The sequence below is a fragment of the Ranitomeya variabilis genome, chromosome 5 (assembly GCF_051348905.1).
Source record: "Ranitomeya variabilis isolate aRanVar5 chromosome 5, aRanVar5.hap1, whole genome shotgun sequence".
NCBI classification, from domain to species: Eukaryota; Metazoa; Chordata; class Amphibia; order Anura; family Dendrobatidae; genus Ranitomeya; species Ranitomeya variabilis.
The window spans coordinates 497,810,045-497,833,492 of NC_135236.1; the positions used below are offsets into that span (position 1 = coordinate 497,810,045).

General features: G+C 42.3%; 1 protein-coding gene across 5 annotated transcripts in view; it reads left to right on the forward strand.

Moving 5' to 3' along the window:
- The window catches only part of CHST11 (carbohydrate sulfotransferase 11), a 289,276-nt gene that overhangs the window by 65,697 nt on the left and 200,131 nt on the right, over positions 1-23,448 (forward strand). The window lies entirely within an intron of this gene.

Here is a 23,448-nt window from a genome sequence, read left to right on the forward strand (position 1 = left end):
ATATTCCCGAAAACAGACAAATTTCAAAATTTCGTTGTACTGATCACAGAAGCAAAGTTTTTGTGGGACAACAACTATTTTCTATTTGTTTTAGGAAAACACAGTATGGACCCAGAAACAAAAAATAAATAAAAATTTGTTATATTGTAATTTCCTTTTTTTTGACACAATAAATACGAAATTTTTCTGCCCTGTGGTCATAAAATCAAAGTTTGTGCTGAATAAAGTCGTTTTTCCATAGTCTTTAAACATAAGCAGTTGAAATATTACACTTGGAATCCAGGAACAAAAATTGTGTTACATAGTGTAATCTGTCTGTGTGTTGTGTTGTGAAGTTAATACTTTATTAGTTCCCTGTTTTTTAAATAAAACAGGTCACCCACTCACACCTGATTGTCATCCCATTGATTGAAAACACTAGTTTCTAGTCACCTTCAAATGATTTGCTAATCTTAAAAATTCACATACAATTTTTGCCACTCATAGACACGTAATATTGGATAATTTTTCTCAATAAAAAATGAGTTTACTATTTTTTACTTAATGTTTGGTTTGATTTTCTTTATCTACTTTTAGGATTTGTGTGAAAAATCTGATGTAGTTTTAAGACAAATATATGCAGAAAAGTGGAAAATATAGGGTTCATAAACTTTTTCAAACACTTGTATATACATGGAATGTTTTACATGCTAATTATCGTTACTTTTTGACTACGTACACTGTGAATCTACAAAGCAACCTCCTAACGTCTTTGGCAGATTATATAAAGGGGCTGCACATCCTATTTAGAAGTATGTTCCATGTATTTCGTTATCCAGCTGACAAGAATACACTTTTACTCTTGGTAGCAATATTTGCACATCTTTAGTAAAAGGTGTATGTGGAGAACCGCCATGGTCACCTTTAGCAGTTGAGCCTGTTGCTAGGCAGCCATCACAAACTTAATTAGTTGCCCTAGAGTTAATCATTATCACTCTCTGTATGTCATTAACAGTGCTATATGGGGTGAAATTAGCCAGTGGATTTATGTCTGTGATCAACGTTTTTGTCTTAGCTGTGTTAGGTACTGCATTCATCAGAGGACAAAATTATAGCACTACCTAGGAATCACTTTGCCAATCTGTTATGTGCACCTCAAAAGTTGCTAAAAACATGGCCACATTCATCCACATTGATGGAAAAAAATGAATAAAAGTGCAAAAAGTATAAAAATAATTTTTGGCATTGCCAAGCGTGATGTACTGACTGGCTACAGGCCTTTTGATCCAAACTCAACATCCTTATATATACCTTTGGTTCCCTTCCTGGAGCAGCAGCTACAGGGAGAAAAAGAAGTTATATTCTCCCACAGCAGACAGCGTCAGTGTATACGCAGAGCTAGCCTGTCAATCAAAGTGCTGGGCATTGATTACAGCGGAGCTCACTGTCTGCTTCCTTGATCGCTCTTATGGCTGGAAGCGAGCGGCTACAGGGAGAATATAATAAACTAGATGGTAGCCCGATTCTAACGCATCGGGTATTCTAGAATATGTATGTAGTTAATTTATGAAGATTTTAGAATAATACATTGAATACACAGGATTCGGCCAACCGCGACCAATTAGCGAAGCGTGGTTCAAATCCCGTGCCAATTTGCGGCCGGACTGCACCTGTCGCTGATTGTTCGCGGCCGGCCTCGTAGTATATAGCACAACCACATAGTATATAACAGCCCACGTAGTAAATAGCACGGCCACGTAGTACATAGCACAGCCACGTAGTATATTGCACAGCCACGTATATAGCATAGCCACGTAGTATATAGCACAGCCCACGGAGTATATAGCACAGCCCACGGAGTAGCACAGCCCACGGAGTATATAACACAGCCCACAGAGTATATAGCACAGCCCACGGAGTGTATAACAGCCCACATGGCATATAACAGCCACGTAGTTAATAACAGCCCACATAGCATATAACACAGCTCACGTAGTATATAACAGCCCACGCACACAGTATGTAACACAGCCCACGTAGTGTATAACACAGCCCACGTAGTGTATAACAGCCCACGTAGTATATAGCACAGCCCTTGTAGTATATAGCACAGCCCACGTAATATATATCACAGCCACGTAGTATATAGCTCAGCCACGTAGTATATTGCACAGCCACATAGTATATTGCACAGCCACGTAGTATATTGCACAGCCACGTAGTATATTGAACAGCCCACGTAGTATATTGCACAGCCCACGTAGTATATTGCAGAGCCACGTAGTATATTGCACAGCCATGTAGTATATTGCACAGCCACGTAGTATATTGCACAGCCCACGTAGTATATTGCACAGCCCACGTAGTTTATAGCAATGTGGGCATCATAACCCTGTTAAAAAAAAAGAATTAAAATAAAAAATACTTATATACTCACCTTCCGTCGGCCCCCGGATCCAGGTGAAGCGTTTATTGATGCTCCTTGCGCGCTCCGGTCCCAAGAGTGCATTGCGGTCTCTCGAGATAATGATGTAGCAGGCTAGCAACGCATCATCTCGTGAGATCACAATGCATGGAGCGGTCACCGGAGCATCGCGAGGAGCGGGAAAGGCCTATTCTGGATCCGAGGGGCCGACGGACAGTGAGTATATAACTATTTTTTATTTTTTTTATTATTTTTAACATTAGATCTTTTTACTATTGATGCTGCATAGGCAGCATCAATAGTAAAAAGTTGATCACACAGGGTTAATAGCAGCGTTAACGGAGTGTGTTACACTGCGGCATAACGCGGTCCGTTAGCGCTGCCATTAACCCTGTGTGAGCGCTGACTGGAGGGGAGTATGGAGCGGGCACTGACTGCAGGGAGTAAGGAGCGGCCATTTTGCCGCCGGACTGTGCCCGTCGCTGATTAGTCGTGGCTGTTTTGCCGCGACCAATCAGCAACTTGGGATTTCCGTGACAGACAGACAGAAGGACAGACAGAAAGACGGAAGTGACCCTTAGACAATTATATAGTAGATTCATTTTCTCCCTGTAGTTGCTGCTCCAGTAATACAGGCAGGATTTGATCTCTGTTTACGTGTAGACTACCCAATAGCTGCAGGTGAAAAGTGTTTCTAGACATGACCGGTATCATTTACTTTTACTATTGTGTGATGTTAACGTTTATGGTGAAGCCCTGGATGGAACTATCAGATAGTTTTGGTGGTAGTTTTGGTTAGCACTGTAGCTTTGCAGCGCTGGGGTCCTGGGTTCAAGTTCCACCAAGGACAACATCTGCAAGGAGTTTGTATGTTCTCACCGTGTTTGTGTGGGTTTCCTCCGGGTTCTCCATCTTTCCCACACTCCAAAGACATATTGATACAAAATTTAGATTGTGAGTCCCTATGGGAATAATGATGATGTCTGTAAAGCGCAGTGCAATTAATGGCGCTATAGAAGCAAATTGAAAAAAAATAAATTAAATAAAGCAAATCGGTAAGTACAAGATAAACATTGTGGTGCTCCCAATGGTTCCTTTTTTCTGAATAAGTTGAATTTGGATATTTTTAGTAGGCTGTGTTTTATGATAACAGATTGATTATTATTTTTGGCAAGGTACATAATTAATTCACTATTTAAATGAGCAACTGGGTGCTACTTGAATACATATGTCTGTGTTTTTGCTAATGTTTTCTTTACTTGGCCATTTAGTACAAAGCCAAAATGGGGATTATGGGCTCCAGAAACTAGAATCTTCCAGCAAATTAATTCTGGGCAATTTCTCTTGTTCAGGACAGAAGCCAAAGATGGCTTCATGCTGAGTTATAACACAGCAGTTATCACTTTACTCATTTATAATGCCTTCTCGGCAGGTGTCTAGCAACCAAATAATGTCCTGCTGGACCAGAGGTCTTTCATATAATTTTTTAATGAGTGAGGGCAAGGGCATTGGAGGACAGTAACAAAAGATGGCATTTTGATCCATGTAGGCTGCATCACACTAAAAAGAAGAAAACGGAGGTCACACACTGCAAAGAAAGGATGGTAAAAATAAAAAATCTAATGCAGGTCTAACAGTTTAATCTTATAAGAGGGTCAGAATGTCAACAGTGCAGAAATACCACGTCGTGATTCATCATAGTCTTAACCAAAAGCTGATATGGGGACTGTGATCGCTTGACTTTCCTTGTGTTTTTTTCTATAATAAATCAGTAAATGTAAGATTAGGTTCACTGTAGTTGTTTCATCTGCTGCCACTGGCTCTTTCAGTAACAAAGCACCTCTGATTTTACAAAGATATGCCCTGAAACATTGTACATTTATATGTATGTATCTGGAGGACCTTTATACTGGAATACTACTGGAGTGCTGCAATTCTTGAAAAAAAATTTTATCTGATTTTTTCATTTTAAACTGATGCATAGATTTACACATTCAGTCATTTCCAATGGCCATCCAGTAAGGTTAATGAAATAAGAAAAATACTTTTACCTGCGATGGCGTACTTTAGTGTGACCAAGTATTTATCTACATTGTGTCTCCATAGTAACAGACTACAAACTTTGTGTAGTCAGATCATACAGTCATATGCAGTTCTATCTTCACTTGATTCTAACTTACCTATTGTGCGCAGTGTGTAGACTATTACAATTGAACTAAATAGTATTTATTTTACTGACTTATATAGCGCCGTTATATTCCACTGCACTTTATAGATATCATCATCACTGTTCCTGTTGGGGATCGCAATCTAAATTCCCTATCACAGTGTCTTTAGAGTGTGTGACAAATCTAAGTACCTGGAGGAAATCTACGGAAACACGGGTAGAACATACTTGGTAGTATTTAAACCCAGAACATCAGTTCCGCAAAGCAACAGTGCTAACTACTGAGCCGGTTTGTTGCCCATGGGTTGGCAAGTTGCTATAGATGGAAAATGTTAGCATTCTTGCTTAATAAGTGTTATGTGCAAAGTTGCTTAATTTTAAAAAAATGTAACAATGTATCTACCTTTTACAGGGAAGATTAGGAAAAAATTTTGTTCTAAGGCATTGTTCACACTGGCATTTCTTTTTGGTTCTGTTGTATTTCCAATGGTTTTTAGTTGCTAAGAATCACATAGTGAACTGTCAAAATTAATGGAATTGTAAGGCGACCCATCAGAACTATTGGTGCGGTGATAATACATAGGTCATGGTACCAGGAAGAATTTGAGGGGGTACATCCTACATAATAGAAAAATAACCTCTGTGGCATGATAAAATATTTTTTACTTAATTTATCCAGTGGAAGAACTGATTTTAAAATACGGTACACATGGGCATAACAGGCAGATATCATTTGATATATATAATTTCTTAATAAAGATTTATACATCCGCTTTGGTTTATCTGACTGTACTTTCCCTGTCAGATTGATGGCTAAATCTTATGTAATTGCACAAGCTTAGGCAGCAGAGAATAACCTCTCTTAACCAGCAGGAATTTATTTGTTAGCTCCAGTTTACATGCCTCCCAAAGATGAATACTCATCCAAGAGGCTGATATAGCGAAGACCAAAGCTTACGGTCTTTATAGTATAGTGCTACTTTGTGTGTATATATCATTGGATCTAATCTGCCATTTAATTTTCATGTTCTCTAATCTCCTCTGTGTACATGCAGTCTAATGGAGAATCTAAGAATTTTTTTTTTTTTTTCGTTTTTTAAATCCTCTTGGGGGTTGTACAGCTTTGTGGCATTTGCTAATTCGCTGTCTTATGTGTTAATTTCTGCCCAGACATCTGCGGTATTGTATTTGCATGCCCATGTGCTGGGTTGTAATGTTAACAAAAACACATCTGTGAACATGAATGTGCAGATTGGAACACAGATTAAAGCGTTGATTCTCGTGGTCAAGCTTTCGTTTCAAGAAATTTGAAAAAAAAATTCACTTCCTCTTCATCAAAGTGGAACATATGCATTATCAGGAAAATGCTTAACACTTCACTGGAAGGCTGAGAACTAGCATGACAGAAGAGCAAAGGGAAAGAAACCTGGAACACAAGTCTGTGAGTTGTTCCGTTTCTTCTTTTATACTGGTGGCAATAGCTACTGGGTCACTACTAGCCAGTCCTTTAAGGGATTTTTTTGGACTAACACATAGATGGCCTATACAGCTCTGGCAAAAATTAAGAGACCACTGCAAAATGTTCAGTTTGTCTGATTTTTCTCTTTATAGGTATATTTTTGAGTAAAATCTAAATTGTTCATTTATTCTATAAACTTCTGACAACATGTCTCCGAATTTCCAAGCAATACATTTTGTATTTTTTTCTGAAAAGGAGAAATGGTCAAAATTAAAAACAACACAAAACAGTGCTTTCAGACCTCAAATAATGTAAAGAAAACAAGTTCATAATCATTTAGAAACAACAATACTAATGTTGTAAATCAGGAAGAGTTCAGAAGCCAATATTTTGTGGAATAACCATGATTTTTAATCACAGCTTTCATGCGTCTTGGCATGCTTGCCACCAGTCTTTCACACTGCTCCTGGTGCAAAAGTTTCAGCAGTTCTTAGTTTGATGGCCTGTGACTATCCATCATCCTCTTGATAAAATTTCAGAGGTTTTCAATGGGGTTCAGGTCTTGTGATTGGGCTGCCCATGACAGGGTTTTGATGTGGTGGTCTCTTAATTTTTGCCAGAGCTGTATATGTACAGTATACTGTATATACAGGGTGGAGCGCGGTAATTTGCTTTTTTGCACTGCATGCTGTGGCGGCACTGTCGGTCGAAGAGAGGGGAGAGTGGGTGTGGCTTACAGTGGCTGATGGGAGATTTGTATTCCTCCGCCTTTCAGTTGCCATCATGCAGTGAACACGTGAGGAGAGGTCATTTTGTGTTGAAGCGTATTTTTCAAATGCCCACTCGATCGTGCTTTTCGTTTACAATTCGCTGTTCCTCCACGCGGACGTGTTCCTGGACGACAATCAATTGTAAATTGGGTGAATGCATTCAGAACAGCAGGGAATGTGTCATGTGTACGAAGGGGACCTGAGAGAAGGATTACAACACCACAAAACATCGAGAGAGTTAGAGCAACAGTACTGCAATCTCCGAAACGCTCTGCTCGGAAGCAATCATTTGCTCTTGGCATTTCAAGACGTTCTCTCCACCGGATTCTTCATGATGAACTGAATTTTCACCCGTATAAAATGTGCGTGGTCCAACAATTGTCAGCACGGGACTATTTGACACGGCGGACCTCTTGTGAAGACATGTTAGCAACGATACCCCGTGACGCAATTGTGTTTTTTTCTGATGAGGCACATTTTCACCTCAGTGGGTGTGTAAACAAACAAAATATGCGTTACTGGAGTGAAACAAACCCCAGAGAAGTTCACGAGAGACCTCTGCATTCGGACCGCGTCACTGTGTGGTGCGCCATATCACGAGTAGGCATCATTGGTCTTTACTTTTTTCAGGATAACGGTCGTGCCATAACTGTGAACTCCGAACGCTACTTGTCTATGATACAGGATTATTTTCAACCGGCTCTTGAGGCAATGGAACTAGAGGATACATGGTTCCAACGGGATGGTGCCACTGCACACACAGCAAGGGTTACCATGAATTGTTTGAGGCAAATGTTTCCTGGACGGCTTATCTCTTTGAGGGGAGATGTGAACTGGCCAGCACGCTCACCAGATTTAGACCCATGCGATTTTTTCCTTTGGGGTTACCTGAAGTCTAAGGTGTATATCAACCGTCCCAACACCTTGGAAGACCTAAGAAACAATATTGAAGCTGAAATTGGCAGAATACCAGTGGACATGCTTGTTAGAGTTCATGAAAACTTCAGAAAACGTATGCAGCAGTGTGTGGATAGCGAAGGTCGACATTTGCCAGATACACTATTTAAAACCATGTAATTTAAAAATTCCATTACTGTTCAGTATATTTAAAATATAAAATAAATTTTTCTAATGATCATAATTTTTTTATTTCATTCCCAAATCAGCAAATTACCGCGCTCCACCCTGTATATAGATAGATGGAAGGAAAGACGCAATTCATCTGCCACGTACAGTAAAATCAAAGTGACAGGTTAGAATAGAATAGATATATACACATAGAATACACAGATATATAGATGTCAGTGACACACACACACATATATATATATATGTTACATAGATAGATGAAAAACTGGCAATTCAGAAGCTGCGTAGTGTAAAATCACTGCAGGAGCCGACAGGATAGAAGAGATGGATTACATACAGTAAATACATACAGAATAGATATACAGATAACAGTGACCTATACAATTAGTGCAGAAAGGATAATTTTTCTAATAAAAAATGGCATGGGCTCCCGCTCAATTTCCATAACCAGCAGAGGGAAAAATAATGGCTGGGGGCCGATGTTTATAGCCTGGGAAGGGGGTAATACCCTTGGAGCTTCTCAGGCTATTAATATCAGCTCACAGCTGTATAATTAGCCTTTACTGGCTATTAAAACGGGGTACCCTTAAAAAAAAAAAAAGAATTCTCGCACCCATAGGCTTGCATTGGCGAGCCTTGGTCGAATCTCGGTGCCAATCGCAGATTGCTGCGATTTTACACGCACGCTGAATACGGCTGAGAAAATAAACGATGATGTGAGTTGCCCCATAGATTAACACTGGTCCGAGTACTATGCAATGTTTTCTCACATAGCACTCGTCCGTATTCTGTGGTAGTGTGACCCCGGCCTTAAGGAGTGTGCCAAACCGGTGTAGGGAGAATTGTAGTCTGCATAAGGGTCTTCTGGGCATTTTAAATTTGCAAATATCATCAGAGCGGAAAAGAACAGAAAATCTAGTGCCACCTATTTATGAAAAAAATGGTTTAAAACAAAAGCAAGTAATACTGTGTGAAGGACTCCTCCCCAGATTGTTTTATGCACCTCTCGCCGTATTTAATGGGAATCAACTGCACCAAGTGCTTAATTCATATTCTAGGCCCCTGGATAGGTTCCTGATGCACATTTACTAGTTGTAATGGTTTCTATTTGATAGATTATAATGATGTGCCAGCAGTTTGGCCAAGGACTGGAATCTGGAAGGAAATTGTATCTGATCTGACACACCATAAAAGCGAATGGAGCAGAGAGGTGATCTGCCCAAGCTGACTCTAGATTTTAATGTCAGTTTTTTCTTGAACAGGCTACAAACAGGACTGAAAACCTTCTGTTTATACATTATAAACACACCGACACTTTAAAAGCTAACCAAGTATGTGATTGCCCCCACAGGAAAGTCTGTAAAGCGGGACACATTAAAGCCTGCCACGTAATAATAGTACCAAATGCCAGTTACAACACCATAGTGCGAACTCCCTCTTAATGGACTGTGAAGTCTAAGCTTGCTGTTAAACATGTGAACACTGGAACTTGTAAAGGGTTTTACGTATAGCACTCCTTCATATGTGCTGTCATGATTGTATGTAGGTTGTATATAGTGCTGAATGGTAATATGTATACAGGATACATTCATTACAGTCACTAAATAAGAGATATATAGAAATATGCGACTGTAACCAGTTATTCTCCTTGGCTTGTTAGTAAAACCAGCTGTTTGTTAGTTATGTCTGTTTTTGGAAAAGCTTCTTTACAGCTGTCCGTACAGCCAGGCCTGCCACTAGGAGTTTCGGGGCCCCATGCTGTCAAAATTTTGGGGGCTCCCTTGAGACTCTGCCCAGGCTCCACCCCTCGAACTGTCCACAGCCCCACCACTCTGTCTTGGAAAAGCCCACTTCTCACCAATCACACATTAAAAGTTCCCATCACCAGATCACACATATAGCCAGCAGTTTTTGTTTTGCCAAAATAATTTTTAATCTGCCACCACGACAAGGTAGACTCTTTTGGCCGAGCTCTACTCTACTCTAACCTATTAAACATTTGGTAAAATATCCAATACAATTTATGTATATTTTTAATTATTTTTCAATGTTTAAAATGACCAATAATATCACATACAAGGGACAAATACCACTGCACCATTACCAGACGACATATTACCATCACATAGTGACCTATAAGACCACATACAAGGAACAAATACCTCCACACCATGGCCGACCCAAATATTTCCACTACATAATGACCTATAAGACCACATACAAGAAACAAATAGTGTCACACCATGGCTGGACCACATATTACCACCACAGTGACCAAATACTGCAATACTGATCATTAATTAAAAAAACAACCCACAATACTAATATCAAAATAAGTGCCATTATGCACAGGAGATCTGTACTTAGTATGCAGTTTCCTGGTACAGGTAATACAGTGATTACCAGTGACATTATACACAGGAGCTCTGTATATAGTGTATAGTATACAGGTAATACAGTGATTATCGGTGACATTATACACAGGATCTCTGTGTGTCAGTGTACAGATAATATAGTGATCACTGGTAACATTATACATCCTGCCCCGTGATCCTGCCCCATCTGTCTCCATCCTGCCCCATGATCCTGCACCATCTGTCTCCATCATGCCCCATCTGTCTCCATCCTGCCCCATGATCCTGCCCCATCTGTCTCCATCCTGCCCCATGTTTCTGCCCCATCTGTCTCCAAGTCTAAATCTTGCCCCATTATGCTGCACCATCTCTCTCCATCCTGCACCGTGTCTCCATCCTGCCCCATCTTTCTCCATTCTTCCCCATCTGTCTCCATCCTGCCCCATGTTTCTGCCCCATCTGTCTCCATGTCTCCATCCTGCCCCATTATGCTGCACCATCTATCTCAATCCTGCACCGTGTCTCCATCCTGCCCCATCTTTCTCCATTCTTCCCCATATGTCTCCATCCTTCCCCATAATCCTGCAGCATGTGTCTCCATTGTAACGAATGCAAAAACGGAGGCACAGATGGTGAAGTTCACATTCTTTTATTGTAATTAAACGTGTAACCTCTGGACCACGGTACGGGAGCTTCGAAAGGGGCGTGACTACGTGAGCCCCAGACACCCATGGTAAGACCCCTCGAACAGGGTCAGAATGGGATACCTGGGGGACACGGGTGGTACCTCCAGTTAGACCCTGCACTCGTGGTCGCTAATCCAGTGGGACAGATGGACAAGCAGGGTTAGCGGGTGACGTAGAGGTAACCGGTGGATACTGGGGGTACGGGTAGAAGCTGGTTCCAGCAGTACTGACGTTCTGAGGTTCAGGTGACTGAATGGCGGGACGAGACGGAACTGGAGTAAGCTGATTGGAGATAGTCCAGGAAAGCCAAGTAACGGGTAGCAGATAGTCTGTGGAGACAAACAGTGTAAGCGGAGCACTGACAGAGAACCTCAGAAACAGAAGCACATGCTAGCAGGAACCAGAAGTTAGCAACTGAGGATACTTGTTGCTCCGGCACCCTCCCTATGGTGGAGGGGCTAGAAATAGTAATCATTAACATGCCACTGGTCAGAAGCACCTTTTGGAAAATGCGCACTGTCCCTTTAAGAGACCGGGAGCGAGCGCGCGCAACCTATGCACACAGCCCGAGGACCTGCTGACTGCATGCCAGGAAGCAGAGGAGGGCGGGGAAGCAGAGGCCCTGTCAGGACAGCATGGAGCCGGCACAGAGCGGGAGTCCCGACGGGGACACCGCGAACGTACAGGGATCGGACCGGGTTTAACATCCATCCTGCCCCATGTCTCCATTCTGCCCCATGTGTCTCCTTCCTGCCCCATGTCTCCATCCTGCCCCATGTGTTTCCATCCTGTCCCATGTGTTTCCATCTTGCCCCATGTGTTTCCATCCTGTCCCATGTGTTTCCATCTTGCCCCATGTGTTTCCATCTTGCCCCATGTGTTTCCATCCTGTCCCATGTGTTTCCATCTTGCCCCATGTGTTTCCATCTTGCCCCATGTGTTTCCATCCTGCCCCATGTCTCCATCCTGCACCATGTGTCTCCATCCTGCACCATGTGTCTCCATTGTGCCCCATCTGTCTCTACCCTGCACCATGTGTCTCCATCCTACCCTATGTCTCCATCCTGCCTCATGTCTCCATCCTGCCCAATGTCTCCATCCTGCCCCATATGTTTCCATCCTGCCCCATGTGTTTCCATCCTGCCCCATTTGTTGCCATCCTGCCCCATGTCTCCATCCTGCACCATGTGTCTCCATTGTGCCCATCTGTCTCCATCCTGCCTCATGATGACATAGTGCAGGATCATGGGGAAGGAAGGAGACAAATGGGGCAGGATGGAGACACACAGTCCATGTGACGTCGAAACATATTGCGGCTTATCGCTTTTAATTAATATTTTTTTAAAACTTTCTGCTTACCTGGCCGCGGTCCAGTGGCGATGTTCCCTACAGGCATTTCAAGCACGTACTCTCCGGCGAATGGCAATGACGTCATATGCCGGCGACATGCGTGCTGATGTCAGCTGCCAGCATCCGATTGGCTGGTGGCTTTTAACTATTGCCGTGCGGGCCCTGATGGCAACCCTGTGTACAGCTTGCACAGACTTTAGTTAGGCACTGGTTGCTGTGAAATATCTTGATGTCTTGTGGAAACGGTTATGGCTGCTATACTGTTTGTCACCCACCTTTCCTAGAAATAGACTCACATTTTGTGACAACTGTGCAGCACGATTGCTCTGTGGTTTGCTCTGCAGGCTGGCTTACTGGGTCAACTGGCATCAAATCCCTCCAGGGACAACATCTGCGAGGACTTTGTTCTCTTCTGGATAATCCGGTTTCCTCTTACACTGCAAAGTTATACTGATAGTAAATTTAGATTGTGAGCACCAATGGGGACAGTGATGATAATGCCTGTGAAAAGCTATGGAAATAAATGGTGCCGTGTAAGCAAGTGAAATAAGCAAACTGAATGAAAAGGTGACTAAGCATGCGTCGCTTTATCTGGTCACGTTCATGAGAATTTTGAGATGGAGACCCAGAGATGAAACCTGCATTTATCAGCATATATGGCATTTACTGTAGATATGCCGTGAAGGTATGAGATGAAAATAACTCTAAAAAAATGGATTGTCCAGCTGTATTGATTTTTTTATTTTATTTTGTTGGCCTCCTATACTTAAAAGTAAGACAGTTGTATTCACCTGTTTTTTGTTGATATGGCTGCAGCATTTTCATTGCTTTGACATCATATGACCGCTGCAACCCATCACTAGGCTCAGCAGTCTCATTCACCTTACATCAGTATGGCCACTAAGCCCAGTGATTGGCTGCAGTAGCCACTTGACATCACCTCTACAGCCATATCAATAAAGATTAGAGGCTACAGCAGTGAGCTTATGTGGGAATGGCAGTGGTGAATAAATCAATATTTGTTGTTTTTAAGTGCAGAAAGACAAAAAAGTAAAAAGAAATGAACTGAACAACTCTTTTAAAGGGAACCTGTCACCACGTTTGGCCGATACCAGATACGGCCACCGCCTTTCAGGGCTCATATACAGCATTCTATAATGCTGTACAGTATATCTGCCCCCAACCCGACCTGTAAGAGAAGAAAAATGACTTTTATTATAATCACCTGGGGGCGGTCCGGTCCGATGGGTGTTGCTGGTCTTGGTCCCATCCTCTTGCAATGCTGCACTCCTGCTTGCATCACAGGCTCCCCGGCATCGCACTCCTGCGCAGGTGTACTTATCTGCCCAGTTGAGGGCAGAGGAAATTCCTGTAGTGTGCAGGTGCTGGGACTCTCTGACCTTTCCCGACGCCTGCGCACTGCAGTACTTTGCTCTGCCCTCAACAGGACAGATAAGTATGCCTGCGCAGGAGTGCGATGCCGGGCAGCCTGTGTGGATGACTCATGGACGCGTCAGCCACCTAAAGCAAGCAGGAGGACGGCATCGCAAGAAGATGGGAGGCGCAGGACCTGCAACGCCCGTTGGACTGGACCACCTCCAGGTGAGTATAATCAAAGTTATTCTTCTTCACTTGTAGGTCGGATGGAGGCAGATATACAGCATTATAGAATGCTGTATATAAGCCCTGAAAGGCCGTGGCCGTAACTCGTATCTGCCAAACCTGGTGACAGGTTCCCTTTTATTCAAACAGTTCTAATGCCACAAGTCCATAGAATTATTTCCTGACACCCTATGTCTAGTCACTGTTTTTTATTTTTTTTTAAAAAGGTTTTATTTTTTTTTATTCTGAGTTCACCCTTTATTTATATTATGTGTTGTGTTATGTGGCTGTTTTTGCATCAGTCCAAACATTACAGTATATGTAGATATCTATGACATTTTCAGCTTTCTTGACTTATTGTATGTGATGCCCTTGCACATTATTTTGAGTTGTAATTTGATGACCCCTGTGATAGGATAAAATGTAGGCATCTCACACTTCATGCACTGGTGCCGTCTTATAACACAGGACAAATCCCCACAATCCTAAATGGGCATCATCATCACATTTCTACTTTGTGTCGTGTGGTTGTGAAGATGAGCTTAATTACATGTCTGTGGTTTGATGAATCTATTATTTCCCCAGTCATTTTCATAGTATTTCCAAGACAAAGCAGTAAAATGCACTCATCATTCTAGACTCTATAGACCTGTCATCTCCTATACTGTATATGTAGGACAGAGGTATATGCAGCTAATACAAAACCAATTACTCATGTCATCTCAGGTAATGTAAAGTTCGTTATGAGTAACATCAAGAACAAGTGAAATATTTGTCTTCATCAATAGTAGCCTATGCTACTCGGTCTAAAACAGGGGAGCCCTTTGGGGGCTATAATAATGGTCAGCGTCCATTCAGAATTCTCCATAAAAGAAACATGGCAGAAAACCACACAGAATGAAGTTTAGGTGTAAAAGTCCCAATTCTCAACCCTTACAAGCCAGAGTTCTCTGAGTGCCCACTCCTAGTGATGCCATTTACAGCCCTGGATTGTAATGTTCACAGCTAATTTTCCCCACACTACTTATAAAGTGAGTCCCTCAGCACAGAATGACTGTTAAAACAAATACTGGCGCTTGTTGCACCCTTGGAGTCACCAAATATTTAAAGGGATTGTCTGGTCTTAGGCAACAAATCTGAAGTCACTCTATGTGACTGCAGACTTGTGAATCCTCACTGTGCACTGTGAGGATTTTCTGCTGCCAGGATGGGGCAGTCATGTGACCATAAGTATGTGACATGCATACTTACGGCAACATTCCAACTAGACTGTTTCCAGCCTCACTATAGATGCACTAAGCGAGGCTGCGCCCATCTAGTCGGAATGTGGCTGGTAGTATGCACAGTCCTCACAGTGCATGTAAAATGACTGCAGACTTTAGACTGGACAACCCCTTTTAATGTACCTTCCCACGTACTTGTTTTTTCCCTCCCTATACCCCCCTACTTCTCTGAAAGCTATGGATTTATAGAGCCACTGAAGAGCAGCAATAGATGTAAAACAAGTAGGTAGGATGGTGCGTTTAAATATTTGCCACGCCAAGGGTGCACCGAGCGCCTGTACTTGGTTAGAGGCCATTCTGTGCTGACAGTCTCTTGAAGTAGCAGAAGCCAAACAGTAGTACCATGAATGCGGAATTGTCCATTTGGAATGTCCTATATATCTGTGCCCACCACACAGAACTATCCAAAAAGTATGCCAGTCATGAAACATTGACCGCACAAGGTGTCAACACGTGCACAATGGTCTTATAGTGGACTCATTTCTAGGACCCTAAAATGCTTTCTACTATGGTAGAAACATCAGCGATCTCCACCGGAGAATTAGGACAGGCAGACTACTCAACATGTTATTGCTTTCCTTTATTAGGGCAGACGAGTCATTTTTTGGTTCTTGGAATAATCCCAAGATTCCTGGACACTTGTTTGCCATGGGATATTGGGAGTCTCATGGAAAGGTGTTTTTTTTAAACCCTTTCAAATGATTCTTGTTTCTAGTGAATTCATACAGTATGCTTCGCAACTGATCTAGTACATTTTATTCACCTTTTCCCTTGCGTAGCTCCAGGGTTTCTTTTTGTGCTGCACCCATGTTCTAGTATTCACAATACGAACACTAAGGCACACAGTTCTTAATGTCAAAAAGCTGAAAGCTTAGGTTATTGAGCATGGTTTTTTATTCTTAAAGTGGTAACCATTTCTGGCATATCTACAAGATGTGTCATACATATCGGGTAAGTACAAGATCCCACACCTTTTTCTAGGTAACTTACAAAGTTACAAAAATAGAAGAGTTACTGTAATCTTTACTGTTTCATGAACTCCCCTTTAATTCTATGGGAGTTATGAAACAATGTAGCACAGCAAACTTGTCACAATCCTGCCACATTCCCATTCTCTTTTTCTGTACACACCAGAGGAGATGTGGTTGGAGGACTTGCAACAATTAATGAAAAGATGTCTGGAATTATGGAGACAGAGTTGGATCATTGTATTTCAGGATGTGTCTTAAATGTGTAAGATAGGAAAGCAATTTTATTTGTGTAATTTTTTTGGGTATCTTAAATCGGTTACAAAGTGAATTATGTCCCAAATATACACGTATATACTATACATAACCGATATTCTAAATTCTGCCTTTCTTCCTCAAGAATGCAGCCCTATATAGGGCTGCGCCACATTTCACAGTTCAGTAACTGATGACCTAACGCTTTGCTCCGTCACACATGGAAACCATTGTACAAACAAGCTACAGTAACATTTCTTGCTTTGAAAAAAAAAGTTGGAATGATCCTATGAGCTTTTCTACTGCCAGGCAGGCTGCATTTGATTGTAAAATCAATGGACTGTACAGTCTAGGAATAAGGTGTTTCTAGGACTACAATAAATATAATTATATCTACAAAGATTAATACATCATTATCCGGACAGTGAAAAGATGCTGGAAAATCCAGTCTTAAAACATTTGTCAATGAACAGCCGTGGGATCTTGCAGATATCCCACTGCTGTCATCAATTTGTCAGGAACCAGGACTCTGCAGCCTCCAATTGTCAGAACAATCACACAATTGATTGACAATTGATGGGCAAGGCCACTACTGCTTTCACTACAAGTCAGGTTATTGTGCGCTTTCCAGTGAATGTATAAGTATATACACTGCTCAAAAAATAAAGGGAACACTTAAACAACAGAATATAACTCAAAGTAAATCAAACTTCTGTGAAATCAAACTGTCCACTTAGGAAGCAACACTGTTTGACAATCAATTTTACATGCTGTTGTGCAAATGGAATACACTACAGATGGAAATTATTGCCAATTATCAAGACACAATAAAGGAGTGGTTCTGCAGGTGAGGACCACAGACCACATCTCAGTACCAATGCTTTCTGGCTGATGTTTTGGTCACTTTTGAATGTTGGTTGTGCTTTCACACTCGTAGCATGAGATGGACTCTTCAACCCACAGAAATGGCTCAGGTAGTGCAGCTCATCCAGGATGGCACATCAATGCCAGCTGTGGCAGGAAGGTTTGCTGAGTCTTTCAGAGTAGTGTCTAGAGGCTGGTGGTGCTACCACGAGACAGGCCAGTACACCAGGAGACGTGGAGGGGGTCATAGGCAAACAACCTAGCAGCAGAACCGCTACCTCAGTCTTTATGCAAGGAGGAGCTCTGCCAGAGCCCTGCAAAATGACCTTTAGCAGGCCACAAATGTGCATGTGTCTGCACAAACGGTTGGAAACCGACTCGATGAGGATGGGGGTTGTGCTCACAGCCCAACACTGTGCATTTGCCACAGAACACCAGGATTGGCAGATTCGCCACTGGCGCCCTGTGCTCTTCACAGATGAAAGCAGGTTCACACTGAGCACATGTGACAGACATGACAGAGTCTGGAGATGCCATGGAGAGTGATCTGCTGCTTGCAACATCCTTCAGCATGACCGGTTTGGCAGTGGGTCAGTAATGGTGTGGAGTGGCATTTCTTTGGAAGGCCGCACAGCTCTCCATATGTTCGCCAGAGGTAGCCTGACTGCCATTAGGTATCAAGATGAGATCCCCAGACCCCTTGTGAGACCATATGCTGGTGCGGTTAGCCCTGGGTTCCTCTTAATGCAGGACAATGCCAGACCTCATGTGGCTGGAGTGTGTCAGCAGTTGCTGCAAGATGAAGTCATTGAAGCTATGGACTGGCCCTCCCGTTCCCCAGACCTGAATCCGATTGTACACATCTGGGGCATCATGTCTTGCACCATCAACCGTCATATTGCACCACAGACTGTCCAGGAGTTGGCAGATGCTTTAGTCCAGGTCTGGGAGGAGATCCCTCAGGAGACCATCCACCGCCTCATCAGGAGCATGCCCAGGAGTTGTATGGAGGTCATACAGGCACATGTAGGCAACACACACACAACTGAACATCATTTCATTGTCTTTAGGCATTTCCACTGAAGTTGGATCAGCCTGTAATTTGATTTTCCACTTTGATTTTGAGTATCATTCCAAATCCAGACCTCCATGGGATATTCATTTTGATTTACATTGATCATTTTTATGTTTTATTGTTCTCAACACATTCCACTATGTAACGAATAAAGATTTGCAACTGAAATATTTTATTCAGAGATATCTAAGATGTGGTATTTTAGTGTTCCCTTTATTTTTTTGAGCAGTGTATATAGCCGATTCCTATTCGGATGTACTTTGGTAGGTCACTGTCAAGCTCCGCAATAACCGCCATAAAACTAACTCCCACCATCAGTCATTTACATAAGCCGATTGGACACCCGTTTCTAGTAATATATGGCCTCACAAAGCTGTTGGTGATGCGGTTTATAGAACAAGAGGAACAAAATTGTTACATTTTATATATTTAATCAGCAAAATAGGTAGTGCTTATAAAAATATACAAAGCATGTTACAAAAGGGGACAAAACAATACAGTATAAACAATCACATTAAATAAAAAGGGATAACAAAAGAAAAGTACTAAGCCTAATGTCACGGAAATAGCACCGGTCTGTGCAAAGGGGACCAGTCCTTTTGGAAACAGTACAGATCTGCCTCAAGCTATATCTCCCAGCACTGACCAATGACAATAATTCCAAATATGCATTTATCTGACAAGAGTTGCTCCCAAATACCTCCCCTCGGATGTGGCTTGTCAGTAGGATGCCTCTCAGATACACAAAAAAATTACGGGATACACAATCTTAAGGATATCTGCCCTCCTGGAGGTCCCAGGCAGAAGATGTTAAGGCGATATTTCCCATCATGATTTTGGCTTTCTCTAGATGGCAGACATGGCTTATCTAACTTTGTCCAAATGGACGATGTTAATTTGAGGCTGATGAGCTGACCGCACAGTGACTCTGAAAATATGTCTTGCATAACTATAGGGATTACGCCTTTCACAAAAAAAACCCAATATTCATAACTGAACTTTGGTACCAGAGCATCTATATCCTTCTGAAGACTGGAAGAGTTTTCTCCACTAGCACTAAAAGTGTCACCTCACATCCTGTTGTACATATTGTGCCAGGACTTTGCATCTGCTCTCCATCAGATAACCTGCTTCAATTACCTGTTCACAGCAGGAGGTTGTAACACAAAGGGTTGGAATTAAGTGTTATCCCTTTTCCCCTTCAATTTATGATGAAGACATGCTTCCGTTCTCAGTGTAAGGGTGATGGGTTCCTTTTCAAGAGATGGCTTTATAGATTGGTTCCATTTTACCTTTACATTTATGAGAATATTATTGCCACAAGCAGTTACTGAAGCTGTATGTGTTAATAGACTTGTCAGATCCTATGGCTACCAGGAATGCAAGGATCAGCTACTTTATTTGATGCCAAGAGAAGATGAAACTGCTTTCTTATACATTACTAGATGGTGGCCCGATTCTAACGTATCGGGTATTCTAGAATATGCATGTCCACGTAGTATATTGCCCAGCCCACGTAGTATATTGCCCAGTTACGTAGTATATTGCCCAGTTACGTAGTATATTGCCCAGTTACGTAGTATATTGCCCAGCCACGTAGTATATTGCCCAGCCACGTAGTATATTGCCCAGCCACGTAGTATATTGCCCAGCCACGTAGTATATTGCCCAGCCACGTAGTATATTGCCCAGTTACATAGTATATTGCCCAGCCACGTAGTATATTGCACAGCCCACGTAGTATATTGCCCAGCCACGTAGTATATTGCCCAGTGACGTAGTATATTGCCCAGTGACGTAGTATATTGCCCAGTGACGTAGTATACAGCACAGAGCCACGTAGTATTGCCCAGCCACGTAGTATATTGCCCAGCGACGTAGTATATTGCCCAGTGACGTAGTATATTGCCCAGTGACGTAGTATATTGCCCAGCGACGTAGTATACAGCACAGAGCCACGTAGTATATTGCCCAGCCATGTAGTATATTGGCCAGTCACGTAGTATATTGCCCAACTACGTAGTATATTGCCCAGCCACGTATGTGACAGGTTAAAAAATAAACATATACTCACCTTCTGATGGTACCCTTGTAGTTCTGTTGCCTGCTTCTCACGCAGGCGCGCAGGACCTGTGATGACGTCGCGGTCACATGACCGTGTCGCAGTCACATGACCGTGACATCACGGCAGGTCCTTCTCACGCAGGACCTGTGATGACGTCGCGGTCACATGACTGTGTCGCGGTCACATGACCGTGACGTCACGGCAGGTCCTTCTGGCGCAGGCGCGCAAGACCTGCGATGACGTCGCGGTCACATGACCGTGACGTCATGGCAGGTCCTTTTCGCAGACCATCCTTCCACCGGAACCTGCCTGGAGCATCGCGAGGAGCGGGAAAGGTGAGTATATAATGATTTTTTATTTTTTTTTTATAATTTTTTACCATTAGATGTTTTTACAATTGACACTGTATAGGCAGCATCAATAGTAAAAACTTGGTCACACAGGGTTAATAGCGGCGGTAACGGTGTGAGTTACCCGCGGCATAACGCGGTCCGTTAATGCCAGTATTAACCCTGTGTGAGCCGTGACTGGAGGGGAGTATGGAGCGGGTGCCGGGCAGTGACTGCAGGGGAGTAGGGAGGGACTAATCGGACTGTGGCCATCTCTGATTGGTCGCGGCAGCCATGACAGGCAGCTGCCGAGACCAATCAGCGACTTGGATTCCATGACAGACAGAGGCCGCGACCAATGAATATCCGTGACAGACAGAAGGACAGACAGACAGACGGAAGTAACCCTTAGACAATTATATAGTAGATACAGCATATTGATCAACAAGGCTTCCTTTTGTGGAATTCTCACATCTAGTGTGAAAATATGTATAAAGATTTGTCTGTGGACAGTTTTATTAGGGTTTATGACTTTTGAAAGGATGTCTTTTGTTTTCTATTTGTAATTAATATATTCTGTAGAAGAGAAATGTGCACCATGGTTTGTCAGGCTGCAGATACTCTTCTGGTGAGAATCTTATATACAGGTCCTTCTCAAAAAATTAGCATATAGTGTTAAATTTCATTATTTACCATAATGTAATGATTACAATTAAACTTTCATATATTATAGATTCATTATCCACCAACTGAAATTTGTCAGGTCTTTTATTGTTTTAATACTGATGATTTTGGCATACAACTTCTGATAACCCAAAAAACCTGTCTCAATAAATTAGCATATTTCACCCGGCCAATCAAATAAAAGTGTTTTTTAATAACAAACAAAAAACCCATCAAATAATAATGTTCAGTTATGCACTCAATACTTGGTCGGGAATCCTTTGGCAGAAATGACTGCTTCAATGCGGCGTGGCATGGAGGCAATCAGCCTGTGACACTGCTGAGATGTTATGGAGGTCCAGGATGCTTCAATAGCGGCCTTAAGCTCATCCAGAGTGTTGGGTCTTGCGTCTCTCAACTTTCTCTTCACAATATCCCACAGATTCTCTATGGGGTTCAGGTCAGGAGAGTTGGCAGGCCAATTGAGCACAGTAATACCATGGTCAGTAAACCATTTACCAGTGGTTTTGGCACTGTGAGCAGGTGCCAGGCCGTGCTGAAAAATGAAATCTTCATCTCCATAAAGCATTTCAGCCGATGGAAGCATGAAGTGCTCCAAAATCTCCTGATAGCTAGCTGCATTGACCCTGCCCTTGATGAAACACAGTGGACCAACACCAGCAGCTGACATGGCACCCCACACCATCACTGACTGTGGGTACTTGACACTGGACTTCAGGCATTTTGGCATTTCCTTCTCCCCAGTCTTCCTCCAGACTCTGGCACCTTGATTTCCGAATGACATGCAAAATTTGCTTTCATCAGAAAAAAGTACTTGGGACCACTTAGCAACAGTCCAGTGCTGCTTCTCTGTAGCCCAGGTCAGGCGCTTCTGCCGCTGTTTATGGTTCAAAAGTGGCTTTACCTGGGGAATGCGGCACCTGTAGCCCATTTCCTGCACACGCCTGTGCACGGTGGCTCTGGATGTTTCCACACCAGACTCAGTCCACTGCTTCCTCAGGTTCCCCAAGGTCTGGAATCGGTCCTTCTCCACAATCTTCCTCAGGGTCCGGTCACCTCTTCTCGTTGTACAGCGTTTTCTGCCACATTGTTTCCTTCCAACAGACTTACCATTGAGGTGCCTTGATACAGCACTCTGGGAACAGCCTATTTGTTGAGAAATTTCTTTCTGGGTCTTACCCTCTTGCTTGAGGGTGTCAATGATGGCCTTCTTGACATCTGTCAGGTCGCTAGTCTGACCCATGATGGGGGTTTTGAGTAATGAACCAGGCAGGGAGTTTTTAAAAGCCTCAGGTATCTTTTGCATGTGTTTAGAGTTAATTAGTTGATTCATAAGATTAGGGTAATAGGTCGTTTAGAGAACCTTTTCTTGATATGCTAATTTATTGAGACAGGTTTTTTGGGTTATCAGGAGTTGTATGCCAAAATCATCAGTATTAAAACAATAAAAGACCTGACAAATTTCAGTTGGGGGATAATGAATCTATAATATATGAAAGTTTAATTGTAATCATTACATTATGGTAAATAATGAAATTTAACACTATATGCTAATTTTTTGAGAAGGACCTGTAGTTGATATGATTGAAAAATAAAAAAAGATCCATCCTGATTCCTATAATCTTATCGTACTTATCCAGAGGAAGGCAAAGAGATGAATATCAAGTACCCTATAATAAGGGGAAAATTCTTCCCCATCTCCAATTGTATATTACCATATTAAATCCCTGGCTCAGCACCTTGCGTTCTATCTCACAAATATAAGACTCATAATTTCTAATGTTACATTTTGCAAAAAAGGCAGTTCATATCCTTTGGCCTGTTCTTGTCAGGGTACCGGCTAATAAAACAAAATCTGTAGAATTGGTTAAAATGATTAGTCAGTCCTTACAAGGTGATAGCTTACTGTTCTATGGAGTTATTTTTCTAACCTTTGCCAGAAACTGTAAAAAATTAAAAAAAACGTAATGTACTTACCATTGGAATTCTGTTCTATGCTGCCTTTCAGCGTTAGTCATTATAAGTTCCATATGCTGACTAGTCT